Source organism: Leptidea sinapis, chromosome 10, assembly GCF_905404315.1.
Source record: "Leptidea sinapis chromosome 10, ilLepSina1.1, whole genome shotgun sequence".
In the NCBI taxonomy this organism is placed as follows: Eukaryota; Metazoa; Arthropoda; class Insecta; order Lepidoptera; family Pieridae; genus Leptidea; species Leptidea sinapis.
In genome coordinates this window covers 6,692,608-6,707,259 of record NC_066274.1, presented here as the reverse complement: position 1 = coordinate 6,707,259, position 14,652 = coordinate 6,692,608, and the positions used below count along the sequence as shown (strand labels likewise).

General features: G+C 36.2%; 1 long non-coding RNA gene across 2 annotated transcripts; it reads left to right on the top strand.

Moving 5' to 3' along the window:
- The first annotated feature begins 438 nt into the window (after positions 1–438).
- Positions 439–6,004, top strand: LOC126966424 (uncharacterized). 2 transcript variants are annotated; one of them, XR_007729733.1, is made up of 5 exons: positions 439–813; positions 1,875–1,999; positions 3,188–3,406; positions 3,496–3,598; positions 5,651–6,004. It is a non-coding gene; the product is annotated as an uncharacterized LOC126966424 (long non-coding RNA). The 2 variants fall into 2 exon arrangements; XR_007729732.1 differs by lacking the exons at positions 3,496–3,598; positions 5,651–6,004 and having other exon boundaries at positions 3,188–3,488.
- The last annotated feature ends 8,648 nt before the right edge of the window (positions 6,005–14,652 follow it).

The window sequence follows — 14,652 nt, the reverse complement described above, 5'->3', positions numbered from 1 at the left end:
AGACATCAACAGCAAAGCTAGTATGCTTTGAATTTTTATGAAATAGTTGGTTAAATGCATTTTTGTTTTTTAAATATTATTATGTTTTTTTTTATATTGCGGTCTCGATAATTCTGAGATTGCTTTTTTCACAAAAAATGAGAAAAAATTTATCTGGAAGAGAACAGAATATCAGATCCTAGAAAACTACACGAAAGATAACTAGTGCAACCAATTGACGCTTCGGTTTTTACGGTCTCATTACAAAAGTCTGTACGGTATCATTGCAAAAATCTGTACCATACATTGCCTTTAAGTCAATTAAAATTCTAAACATAAAGATCTGCATTAGAGTAGCATTATTACTTCGGCCACGTTCGTTAGGGCAACACATATTCGACCATAAAAATATATTCGACATTAAACTTCTTATCACCACGCGATCTTTTATATACAGTTTTTATTGCGGCGCGTAACGATCCAAGGAAACAAAATATTTTATATTATTAAATTCGCAACGAGACTGAATATGAAAGAGTTATGAATATTTACGTGATAGCAACGATCTGTATTATGTACGGGGTTTCTGCTGACTTTCAAATGCTTGGTATGATGTCTGTGGAAATTGTAGCTGGAAATGTGTATAATGAAGATGCCAACAGTATTTTAAAGAATAATTATGAAGGATCGAATCATTCTAAGCCGGTGTATCGTGTTGAAGCTGGAGATGATGGTAAAGAGACGCTTACGATAGATGTGGAATGTATGTTCAAGTATCCTGAAGAGAAACACTTGGACGCGTTACTCAGTGCTATATTGAATCTATTGACTAAGGTATATTTTAAGATAGTTCTCAACTAAATTTCTGATGGTTTTCTTTTGTTTTTATGTTCTAACAATATATTCTACCAGTACAAGGCACTAGTCTCGACACTTCCATCATTTTGGGCTTTTTCGAGAGTTTATGCAAGTGGACCATCAGCTTCTCTACTGGACACAGCATACAGGCCGCGTCTTTCAAATCCTCTCTTGTAAACAGAGTAAAATTTTACCCCCAGTAGAGTCAACGTTAAATACTACAAGTAAAAACTCATTTGCCGTATCGCTACTCTTCGAAAACATTCCCCTTAATACCTCGCCTAAAGTACTTCAAAGAAACTAGGGGTCATAAATAAAGCAAGACAATTATTCAACAAGTCGGCCCACAACCTAGCACTATACAATGCGCAGGTCCAGCTATATATGGTAGTGTACTACTCTCATTTCTGGTCTGGATCGCCCAAGCATCAGCTTGCCGCGTTTAACCCAGAGTTGCTCAAATATCGGAGATCCAGTGCATTGTGTACGGCTAGACAACTAAGCGTTGCGTAGAAACGCGTCGCAAATCTCTTCGTTTTGTGTATTCTGCCGCATCTACCACGGGGAGCGATCCGAAGATGTGATTGACGTGATTCCGGCCAGACAATTCTAGTTTCAACTGACACGCCACAAACTAGGATATCATCCCCACCATCTGGCTGTCTGACATCTGAGCTTCCATGCAAGGTTTTTCCTGGATGATACGAAATGAGTACCTCAAAAAAATGTGCGTTAACCATTCTTCTTCTGTGATCCCATGGTGTGACAGGATAATGTGGGCGTCGGTGATCACTTAACATCTGGTGACCCTCTACACTTGCTTGTCCACTTCTTGCATTAAAAATATTCAACATTTAAATGGATTACATTTTAATGGATACAGGGGCGTTCTTACCTTATACGTATAATATAAGTTGTGTGATGACGTCAAGAATTAAGAATCATTCTCAGATTTTATCTTTTTGTTCAATAACATCGATATTTAGGTATAGAACTTGTTGCATTATAGTTCACCAATTTACGTGGTCTGGTTTCAGATGTTTGTCCGTGTATACGAATCACAGGAGGAGGTTCAACGAACTGCTACTAGATTCCGCGTCGTACAAAAGATTGACTCTCCATACTTTGATCAAGCTTACACACGCTTGTCTGAGGAATTGAGGTTAATTCTTAGTCTTGTTAAATTGTAGTACATATATATACATGTAGTATCGGAATTTATTGGATAGTATACTAAATGTTTATTAAGATGTTATAATTAAGGAATCACGGGGCGGTCAATTTAAAGTGAGTATATTTATTAGAAAAAATTGACAGAGTTAAAGGACAGAGGTCTGTCGTGCATCGAAGTTAAGTAGGAACTGCCCGCTTGAGTCCCATACAATTATATCTTACTTACTACTGTGTTCTCACCCCCGCATCGGTCATACTTCGTTCTTACACTCTCAGTACTTATAATGTACATTTTTGCCACGAGACAAAACTATACTTACGTTCCCACGCTTTCTAAAATATCTTAACTAAACATCTGTTATTTGGGAATTTTTCTCAATCCCTTTATTTACAACCTTTTGAAAACAATACTTACTGCTAAGTACAACGGTGCAATAAAACAATAAAATAGAAAACTTAAATCTAAAAATGACTATTCCACATACATAAGTTTGTATAATTGGACTTAAGCTTAACTGCATTTATAGTGCGGTTGTAGAATGCCACACGCTAACATGATGTGGGTAGAATTTTGCATTTCGACGTTTGAATTTTGTATCATGTCACAATATAGATCCAGATTTTTATTGGCTTACATTAGTGTTAAAACAACTATAATAGAGGATTATGGATGTCTTGCAATACATGAAAATATGGGATTCGCTTACAATCCCTGTCATTGATTCGTATATAATATCTCCCTAATACACCTTCCAACACTAAGATTGATTATGCTGAAAGACTGTGTAACAAAGAGGACACTAGGATATAACAGGCGGGACTGCCTAAGTAAATTTTGAAACGTGTATGAAACGTGCAGTCATTTAACATAAGTTTGAAATAGTAGCAATTATAATAATAATTACCTACCACCACAATCCGGTACGTGGTTGCGATTAGCCACGAAGTATAATCCGGCTAAGTTTGAACGCGAACAGTTACTTAAAACGTAGTGGATTTCGGCTATCTCCGTTTTTTACAAGGTTATATAGCCATCATCTGTTAATCTATCAATGACTGCACGATTAGTACAATAGAGCGAACAGCTTTTTTCTAAGAGAGATTTGCTTGGCTATTGTGTAAGCCAAGCTTGACATGCAATGTCTTGTGTTTATACAAACTTCATGTGACATTCCAGATTACTCTACAACACCACGTTAATGTCCCTCAATACAAGAGGTAACCCTTGCCAGCATCAAGACGACATCAAATCACTTTGGAGAGATATACTGCAGCGTTCAGAACAGAAACTGCAAGATGCTGTACAGAACTGTACTGAAGAGCTCTTACACGCTAGAGGAAAAGACTCCAGGCTGAACAAAGAAACAAATACTTTCAACGAACTATCCAACGTACGGTCCGTTCTGCTTGATGGCCTCTGTGATAATTTTTATTTGTGTTACTCAGATCTAAGTCATGAATAAAATAATATTGTCTCATATTTAGTATATTCATCATCATCATAATCATCAGCCGGAAGACGTCCACTACTGAACAAAGGCGTCCACTACAAAACGCGGGAAACGTTATACGCCCAAATCAATCAATGGTAAGCAAAATGTCAATTTTTAAACATTTTGTATATTTTTTTTAAAGTGATAACCCTCACTTCTGGGATAACTTACACAAATAAAATTTGAAAACAAAATTCATGAACGATGCAGGATTCGAACGCGTGACGTCTCGCGTTCCGTGCGAGTGCTCTTCCACTGAGCCATCCGTTTGAGTGATGTCACGTTCAAATAAATCTTGATATGTCTTGTTCAACTCTCAGGTTGTGGCTTCATCTACACTCTACAGTCTACAGGATTTATTATTTTATCTTAAACAGTTAGCTTATTGCCAACATTAAAACACCCAATGTTCTAATAACCATTACATCATCCAAAAGAGTGTTGTAATGTTGTACTGAATTTCATAACAACACTCCTATGTTTTTTTTTATCCCTTCATGCGCAAAGAGTTTCAACAGACAGCCACATTCTTATTGCTCGATGCGTGGTATCTGTATGAATTTCAAAAAAAGAACATTTTCGTTTACGCGCGTGCCACACTACCAGAACGTCGCGCGCCGTAAAAAAAAGTAGGTAATTCGAATCCCCGACATTTTTCTTCAATATTTTTATTGTTTTGTTTACAAAAAATGAGCGATTCATTTTAAACGCTACAAAAGAACATTATATTCGAGTAAATTTTAATTATTGCACTATACAAAATGTAAATTACTACTAAAATAAATAATTGTTTCATTAATACTTACTTTATTTGTATAAAATCAGTAATGAATGATATTAGGTTACTACTAGGACGGGTGTTTTAATGTTAGCAGTAAGCTTACTGTTTCAGAATCTTTTAGAGGACTCATATGGGTGTAGATAAAGTCTTGTATGCAACTGTTGATAATTAGGTATTATAAAACACTCATGTGATACTATTATCAATCCACATTCGTGTTTTGATACCCCTTATTTCACAACAGTTGCATAAATAACTATTACCGACGCGGTCGCGGGTTCGAGTCCCGCATCGTTCATAATTTTTTTTTCAAATTTAATTTGTGTAGGTAATTGAATTTTATTTGACTAAAACTAAACACATCGAAAAAGTCTAAGCAACGTAATTTAACATTTAGGATGGTTTTTCACATTGTTGTATTTTATTTTTTATCTACACCCATGCTTTAAATCCTCTATTAAAGATTCTGAAACAGATAGCTTAAAGCCAACATTAAAACACCCAATGTTCTTATAACCATTACATCATCCAAACGAGTGTTGTAATGTTGTACTGAATTTCATAACAACATACCTATGTTTTATTTTAGATCCCTTCATGCCCCAAGAGTTTCAACAGACAGCCACATTCTTATTGCTCGATGCGTGGTATCTGTATGAATTTCAAAAAAAGAACATTTTCGTTTACGCGCGTTCCACACTTATAGGTTATCCGAATTCCCGCCATTTTTCTTCAATATTTTTATTGTTTCGTTTACAAAAAATGAGCGATTCATTTTAAACGCTGCAAAAGACCATTGTATTTGAGTGAATTTTAATTATTGCACTATACAACATGTAAATTACTAGTAAAATAAATAATTGTTTTATTAATACTTAGTTTATTTGTATATAATCAGTAATGAATGATATTAGGTTACTACTAGAACTGATGTTTTAATGTTAGCAGTAAGCTAACTGTTCCAGAATCTTTTAGAGGATTCATATTCTGGGTTTAGATAAAGTCTCGTATGCAACTGTTGATAATTAGGTATTAAAACAGAATAGAGTAGGATAATTTAATACAAAGTATGGCCTCCTCTGCTATTCAGTACTTGTCGGCAACGATTGTTCACTGAATTAATGAGACTGTTTATGTCAGCTTGCAGTATTCTTGATATTCTTCTATTGAGGTCTGGCGATTGTGCAGGCCAGGGCAATACCCGGACGTTCTCCGTTGCTAACTATACTGGTTCGCCGAGCTGTATGTGAACGCGCATTGTCATGCATTAACGTAAAATCGGAGCCAAAGGTTTGTGCAATTGGATAGACATAAGGTGTGAGAATATCCTCAACGTAATTTTCAGCGTTCATGTTTCCATTTACAGAAACCAGCACAGTTCACCTGTTCTTCATAAAACCCGCCGATACCATAACTGTTGAACCTGTATAAAGTATGGGTGAACTTCCTGAATGGACCTGAGCCTTTCAGTATTTCGGAGCCGACGGTACACTCGCACCCTTCTTGTATCAGGCTTAAACCCGAATCGCGACTCATCGGAAAACATAATTTTATCCCATTATTCCAGGATCCATATTCTGCATTCTCTACACCATTCATTTTGACGAGCGCGATTCCCGTGACGTACCGGTAGGCACCTAATTGGGCATCGAGCTCGAAGGCCGTACTCATGCAGGCGATTTCGCACAGTTTGGGAACTTACATCAACACCACTTGCATTTTGAAGCCTCAAACTTATCTTTCGAGATGTTATGGGTCTCTTTTGAGTTCGCTTTTTAAAAAAAAAAACATTTATTTTGCACAGAGAAATATAATATATTATAAGGAATATAAAGACTTGATTATACAATAATAGTTTTAGAGGCACTTGGGCAGAACCGTAACTTATGAGAAGCGAGCATGAACTGCCTGCCCGCGCGCAGCTAGGGCTTATATAACTGATTCAATAATGCTGGTTGAGATGGAATAGCAATTAAGTCAGCATTAATTCCTATATAACTGGGGTATAACACCTCCCCCCTTAGAAGGAACTTCGGGGAGAATCCGAAGTTCCAACCAACATCATCTTAAATTTTCGTTCTAATAGAAGGTGATGGAATTTCGTGATGTCCGGAATTATTACTTTCTATATCTTCTGATTTTGTTTTAAATATTACTTTTGGTATCGTTACTTTAGGTCTGCTGCCAGGTCTTACACAGTTATATAATATATACGAAACATAAAATAATATTATTACACAAATAAATATAGTTAGAACAGAATAATGTATCCCGTATTTAATAATGTGTGGACTTTCTATAATTTTGTCTATGTTCTGCAGTTGGTTTAAGTAAATGTGTTTATTTAATTTAAAATCATCTAAATCTATGTTCTGTAGTTCAATAGGGGATACATTATAACTGAGTTGATTAAATTTAGTTATGTTACAACATTTATCACTTAACAAATTAAAACTTGGATAACCAATGGGTACAGAAACATTTAACGAGTTATACTTAGGAATTAAAGTGGTACTTTTACAATATCCAATACAATTACTGGGTAGCGTGAGTATGCCGGTACCTAAAATGTCAAATTCGAAAATTTTTGAGTTTCGACAATCTATGGAAACTTTGTTCGATGCTGATTGTATGAATAACCATTTGTTGTTCTCTATGGATTTCCAAATATCTAAATGACCGTAAATAAATTGGTATTCACAATTTATGGGTGTTTCACTTATCACTTTCACTGTGAAATAAAACATATTCAGTGATAGAGACTAAATGTCAATCTGTAAAAAAAAGGCATAAAAAAAAGGCATTTATTTTCTCAAAATTGATTCCTTTAGAATTCTTTTTGATGTCATTTCTTATACTACTACCGCTTCGGAAACAAATGGCGCTCTGAGAGAGAAGAAGCGGCGCAAGTAACTCTCCCAGCATTCTTTTTTTTGCGCTCTTTTCAATAAAAATATACAATATTGTACAGTCATTTCAATCGCTATAAAATAATCACAATCTAGTCCCAGGCTGTCCGATCATTTAGATATTCAGCAGTGGAGTAATAGGATTTACGACAGAGCCGTTTTTTTTATAAAACATTTAAATTTATTTATAGATAATGCCTGAACAGTGGCTGGGACTTTATTGTAGAAGTGTATACATTTACCCTTAAAGCTATTATGTATCTTATGAAGATGTAATATAAAAAATATCTTATTTGTTAGTATAGTGATAAATTAGCCTAGATACATTTACAATAACATTAATGGAACTTATATCTAATTTTGCAGGTAATTTCAGATCGCTAGGCAAATATTGATGGTTATCGACGAGCTCTTTAAATAATTGTTGCGGGGTAATTACTGATGGATGCAGAATATTTTTGTTGCCAAATAGAACTGCATTTGTTAATTCTTCCAGTTGGAATGACAAAGTTAAGATTGAGTTTTCTAAATTATTAAGAATTTGATACATATTAAAATGTAACAACATTTGATTTGTTGCATTAGTGACGTTTGCTAGTTTTATTGAGAGTTTGTCGATAGCCTTATTTAAATTGATTTCATTGACCCTTATTTTGTTTACTGTATCATTATATGATGAGATTGTTGATGTAGTTAATAAAATATTGTTTTTCATCAGTGAAGCCAATTTAATTTGATTTTCATGTAGAGAAGTAATGGCATCATTAAACCGGAGACCGTCAGTTTCATCTAAGTTTCCGAATATTTGTTTTATTATTATTCCTACTCCACCTATCAAAGCTCGTTTTGATCTTTTCTCTAATAAATGTGAAATGGACGAAAATTCCTTATACATATCTGAATATCGCGCAACCAAAGGACTTATCATATTATGACAGCTAATTTCAACTTGAGCCAGTCCAGACTTTTTACATAAATCTTGAGCTATGGTCAGGGCTGAGTTTATGTTTTCAATATGTGAGTTGAAATGGGATAAGTCAAACGGCATTATGACGTTTACTTGTCCGCTGTTGATTTTCAGGTAACCAAAATAGTCGAAATAAAGTCCGGGGCTTGAATATATCTGTTGTATGTAATAGTCTTGTTGGTTTCGAGCCTGACATGGTATTCTGTAAATTATAATATATATATATATATACTTAATGTAATGGGTGTATACTAATAATTATTTTAAACATAAAACATTATTCTAATAAACCTACAGGCTAACTTATGTTTCTTATTCCTAACGGTATGATTAGGTAAAGGTGAATATCGTATCTAATAAAAAGAAACAAAAACAAATTATAATAGTGAGTATATGATTACTTTTAAATAATGCAACTATGTAATCTTTACACTACCGGTCAAGTTCGACATTTGCCGATTTCACTTGATCTACATGGTGTGTAACATGACGCCGGTTGATGAGTAATGTGAGAGTGTTATTTCTTTCTTTAACTATTTTGTAAGGGCCCTTCCACATCGGGGAGAGTGCCCGTCTGAGTCTGTGATTTTTCAAGTAGACGTATTGACCACTTTTATATTGAACCGGACGAGTGTGAGAGTCGTAGTAGGTTTTAGATGACTCTTTTGAACTCCTTATATACTCTAACGCTTTATCACGTGAGTGCTTGAGGCGATTTTGGAGCATACGGACATAGTCTGGGTATGTAGCTCCTGGAGCTTCATTATAAATTGAGTTAGGGATGAATGGATTACAGCCAAACATTAACTCAAATGGTGCATAATGCGTCGTGGAGTGTACGGATGTGTTGTACGTGAGTATGGCTGTATAAACGTATCGGGGCCAATTTGTCTGTTCGTTATTTATGTATGATTTTAGGTATTCTTTTAAGGTTGAGTGACTTCGTTCAAGAGCACCTTGAGTCTGAGGATGGTAAGGTGAAGACCATAAATTTTTTATTTTAAGGAACTGACATGTCTTTTTGAATAGGTCTGACGTGAAATTGGTAACCTGATCAGTGAGAATCATCTTGGGTATACCAAATATAGAAATAAAGTGTAACAAGCATTCTGTTTCTTCGGCTGTGGTGCTCCGCATGGGATATGCAGAAGAGAACTTCGTGAGGTCGTCTTGGACAGTGAGGATATACTTTAACCTTGCAGTGCCAGCATCAGGCAGTGGACCTACGACATCCAGAGATATGCGTTGGAATGGAGCAGTTGAAGTGCTTGTGATCTGCATTGGGGCCCTATTTATTTTCCTTAAAGCTTTATTTTCCTAACATGATTTACATTGCTTGACATATGTTTCGATGTCACTACGCATACCTTTTCAATAGTACGTTTCTTTAATCCTATTGAACATACGGACGGATCCCAAATGACCTGCCGCGGGGATGATGTGGTTTTCATACATAATTTTCTTTATTTCGGATGGGGAAGGATATATAATATTATTATGATAGATAACTATTTTTATGTTTGTTTTATGGAATAGATAACTCAACATATTATAGATTTTAATAAAAGAATGTTTTTCAAATGGGTTTTTCAAATCAGAAATGCTAATTTCGGAGATATTTTCAATTACTAGTAATTTGTTTCTAATATGTTTAAATGTTTCAAAGATTTCAGGGTATGTAGCATTTTCAAAGTGATGAACTCTGGTGAATAAGAGGTAATATATTTATTATTATAAAGTTGAATAGTTCCTTTTCACTGCTAGTAATACTATCGGAATTTTCTGAGTTGCCTAGGATTTCTGCGATGTACGGGTTTGATTCATCCAAGTCAATTGAAGTGGGGATTAGGATTATTTTTGATGGGCTTTTCAACAAACTTTCATTGCGTTCTTCGATACAAGTGTCGAATGTCTTATCCTTATTTGATATTGATTTTAGGAAAGTTGAGTACTCGTCATTTGGCACATCCGGGGATGTAGGTACTAGTGGATGGTATAGGATCGTGTACCTGGACTTCAGGTGTGCTTTGTTCTATTAAACAGTCGGGTAGATCGTCTAAGTTTAATTGGGGTAAGTCAGCTGATTCTTGTTGAGTTAAGTCAGTTAAGTTTTGAAGAGGTAAGTCAAGTAGTTCGTGTTCAATTTCATCCCTTAAGGTGTCAGGAATATTGGAAGGTGGATTTAATAAATCTTCCTCAGGATTAAATGAGGGTGGAGAGATGAGTAGGTCCATTAAATCTCTATCGAGATTTTGTGATCTTTGTTTGGTGTTCGGGTTAGTTGTTGTGGGGTTTGTCGATTGAATTGGATTCACAGGAAAACGAGAGAGAGCGTCTGCATTGGAATTGGTTCTGCCTTTTTTATACTGAATATCGTACTCGAATTCTTCGAGTTTAAGTCGCCAACGGACGAGTCTAGATCCCGGATCTTTACAATTAAATAGCCATTGTAGTGGTTTATGGTCGGTTAAAATTTTGAAAAGATGACCGTACAGATACGGTCTAAAGACTTTTGTGCCAAAAATTATGGCTAGACACTCTTTCTCGGTGACACTATAATTACACTCTGCTTTATTAGTGTACGAGATGCATAGGCAATTGGACGGTCCTGTCCTACGTTACCTTGGGATAGGATAGCAGAGATAGCAAAGTTTGAGGCGTCGCAAGTTAAAAGAAATGGCTCTGTCATATCCGGGTAAGCTAGTATCGGTGCAGTAATCAATTTATTTTTGAGTGACTCAAAAGCCAATTGCTGTTCATTTGTCCAGCTGAAAGAAGTGTCCTTTTTTAGGAGAGAAGTTAGTGGTTTGGCTAATTTAGCGAAATCGGAATGAACCTTCGGTAATACGATACTAACCCAAGAAAGGATTTTATATCCCGGGGGGATTTTGGACTTGGGAATTCGGAGACTGATCTAGTCTTTTCGGGATTCGGCTTAACGCCTTCTTCACTAATTATGTGCCCCAAATAGGCAACTTCTTTACGGAGAAACACACATTTTTCAGGTTGTAATTTTAAATTTAAATTTCGGATTCTATCAATAACAGATGTGAGGTTTTTTATATGTAAAGCTAGATCATAAGAGTAGATAACCATATCATCCAGGTATACGAAGCATCTAGTACCTTGGAGACCGGAGAGACAATTATTCATCAATTTTTGGAAAGTTGAAGGCGCATTTTTAAGGCCGAATGGCATCCTAGTAAATTGAAAATGGCCCTGAGGCACCGAAAGGCTGTTTTGGGTGCGTCTTCTAGGGAAATGAGGATCTGATAAAAGCCCGAAGCCAAGTCGAGAGTAGTAAAGTACTTACTCTTCCCTAACTGGTCCAGGATTTCTGAAATTTGGGAAATTAGATATGTTTCCCCAATTGTGATGTCGTTTAGTTTTCTATAATCAATTACAATTATCCATTTGCGTTACCCCTGGGAATCGGCCTTCTTAGGTACGATCCGGATCGGTGAACTCCAGGGTGATGATGATGGTTTTATAATATTTTGGTTAAGCATTTTATCAATTTGGGTTTCGACTCCCTTCTTTTGACATTCAGGGAACCTATATGATTTTGTGTGAACTGGAACATCGGAGTTCGTTTTGATTCGATGATTAAGGGCAATAGTATAAGTGAGCTGATCATTGGGTAGATGGAATATGTCGGAGTACTGTGAGCAGAGTTCAATCAGAGCTTTGGATCCTCATGATTTAAATGACCAGTCCTTAAAGAGTTTATTACTTCTGTAGTTCGGTCAACGAAATCGGTAAAGGTACTGTTAGTTTGCAAGGCTGAGGGATATAGAGGTTCAAGATTAAGTTTCAAGTTTGGATTAATGGATAAAGGGGATTCCGATATATGTTTGCGACCGTTACGTTAACACGTTTGTTATCTTTGACTCTTACTATGCAGTTGGATAGAAGTAGGTTATGGGAAAGATGTTGATCCAGGATTAGGCCTTATTTAAAGTCAGTGTTTTGAATTGAACACTCGGTCACAGTCTCTGTACGAGGTGGAATTACATAGTATGGATCATAAAAATGAAGTGGTATTTTAAAATTATCTATTTTCAAAATGTCTGTGTCATAGTCGATGTTACAGCTGAATGATGTAAGGAGGTCGGTACCTATGATGCCATCATAATATGGTAAATTGATATTCGATTTGACATGAAACCTATGACAAATCGTTTTCTTTTCGGTCAGCTGTAATTTTAGACCAAAATGGCCAAGTGTTGGTGTAGTTTCTTCACCTGGATCAATTCCTTTAATATCAATCGATTTCCTTTTTAGATGTTGTTTATATAATATACTGGACTGTTTTATTAGTGATATAGCATATCCTGAGTCAACTAAGAGCGTAAGGGGAACATGTGAAACTTGCGTGTTTAAAAGAACTTGTGGTAACAACCTTTTAGTTGTGTCTATATTTACTTTATAAATATTTTGATTGTGAGTATTTCCTTGATTTGGGCTAGACATGAAATTGGAGACATCGTCGGTTTGGGGCTGGCTACCCTGTCGGTTGATGTTGGTTTTAGGGTGAATAGTACTGTCAATTTGGGGCTGGCTACCCTGTCGGCTAGTACATGGTAAGATGGTAGTAACACTGTCAGTTTGGGGCTGGTTACCCTGTCGGTTAGTGTTGGATTTAAGGTGAGTATTACTGTCCGTTTGGGGCTGGCTACCCTGTCAGTTAGTACATGGTAGGAATTTGTGATTTTTGCGTGTTGTATCGATTTTGGAAGATCTCCGGCCCGGACGGCACAAGCGCGGGCCAGGCCTTAGTTTAAATCCTGACCTTGACCGGGTTGAGCATCATCAACCTCGTCTTGGCCATAGGCTTCAATAGATGTGTTTTGAAGGAAATTGACACGTGGGGGTGGTCTGAGAGGCCCTTGTTTCTGAAAGGTATTTTGTTGGTTACGGAAACGATTGTTGTAGTCGCGTTTCCGACAAACTGGTATATCGTGACCCGGTATTTTACAGTATCGGCAAATGATACTTGATGATGGGATTGTTGATCCCTGAAAATTAGGAGTTGAAGGCTGTGAATTGTTGTTTGGATTTGGTGACCTTTGTGGTTACCGATACTGATTCAAAGGTTTGTGCTCATTATTAGGATTTCTCTTGAAAATACTTTGTTGAATCCTCTCTTCAGATATCGCGAGGTTTATGGCGTCGTTAAGATTCTTAGGCGACCTGCATCTCACAATGTTCCAGACACGTGGTTGAAGGCCCATAAGGAAATGGTGGAGGGCAAGATCCTCCATAGCGGCTGTATGACTAGGTAACTTTTTAGCTTTAGTGTTAGATAAGGAAATTTCGGTTAATAATTGTGAGAGGCAAGTTTCCACTCGAAGCGAATACTGGCGGAATAAATAATAACGTTTTCCTGTGGGTTTTACCTACTTTCTTGTAAGTCCGTAAGAAGATGTGAATAATGTTTGCGTTCACAAAACTGGGTTTTAAGAAATTCTCTGAGTTCATCCCAGGATGTGAATTCCTTTATAGAGCAAGCAATTTTTGCCTTTCCATGCAATTGGCTAAGAATATATTTAAAAATAACTGGTCTTTGTGAGTCGGAAGCTAGCTCATATGCGTTATTAGAATTAATTATGAATGAATTGACTGATTCTTGGCTGCCGTCGTAAGATTTAATAAATTTAAATAGGGCATTTAGGTCTAATTCAGCCATGACTGTTGCTGCGAGAGTGGCTCTAGTGATTCTTGGCGAATGTATTGGTGATTTAGTTAGATCGGTGGAGGCCTCGTCCACTTCGGGGATGTTAATATTTAATTTAGTATCTTCAACCTTGGAGACTTTGGGCATATTACGTCACGCGACACGTCGCAGGTGTAATGATGCTTGACATAAAATATATAAGATTTTGTAAAAAAAATAATAAACTAATTGATTATAATAATTTTAACAAATAGTCTGGAGGGACCCTAATGAACAGCTCTAGACAAAACAATGACAAAAGACTTACGATAAGGCGGCTAATACGGCGAATGCCTCGAGCATTGATGCGATAAGACGTGATTCCCGCACGATCACAGGTTCACGATTTTATGAATAGAGACTTTTTGATTTATTGGATTGTATATGATTTAAGATCACTGGAGATTTTGATTACACAATGAATGACACTTTTCACGATCACAGGTTCACGGTTTTATGAATAATGATTTTTGATTTATTGGGTTTAAGGTCACTGGAGATTTTTGATTACACGATGAACAACACTTTTCACGATCACAGGTTCACACTTTTATGAGTAATGATTTTTATTGGTTTATGAATAATTTAAGGTCACTGGGGATTTCCGTATGTGGGATTACGCTACCACCAAAAATGTTATGGGTCTCTTTTGAGTTCGCTTTTTAAAAAAAAAAACATTTATTTAGCACAGAGTATAATATATTATAAGGAATATGAAGACTTGATTATACAATAAGTTTTAGAGACCCTTGGGCAGAACCGTAACTTATGAGAAG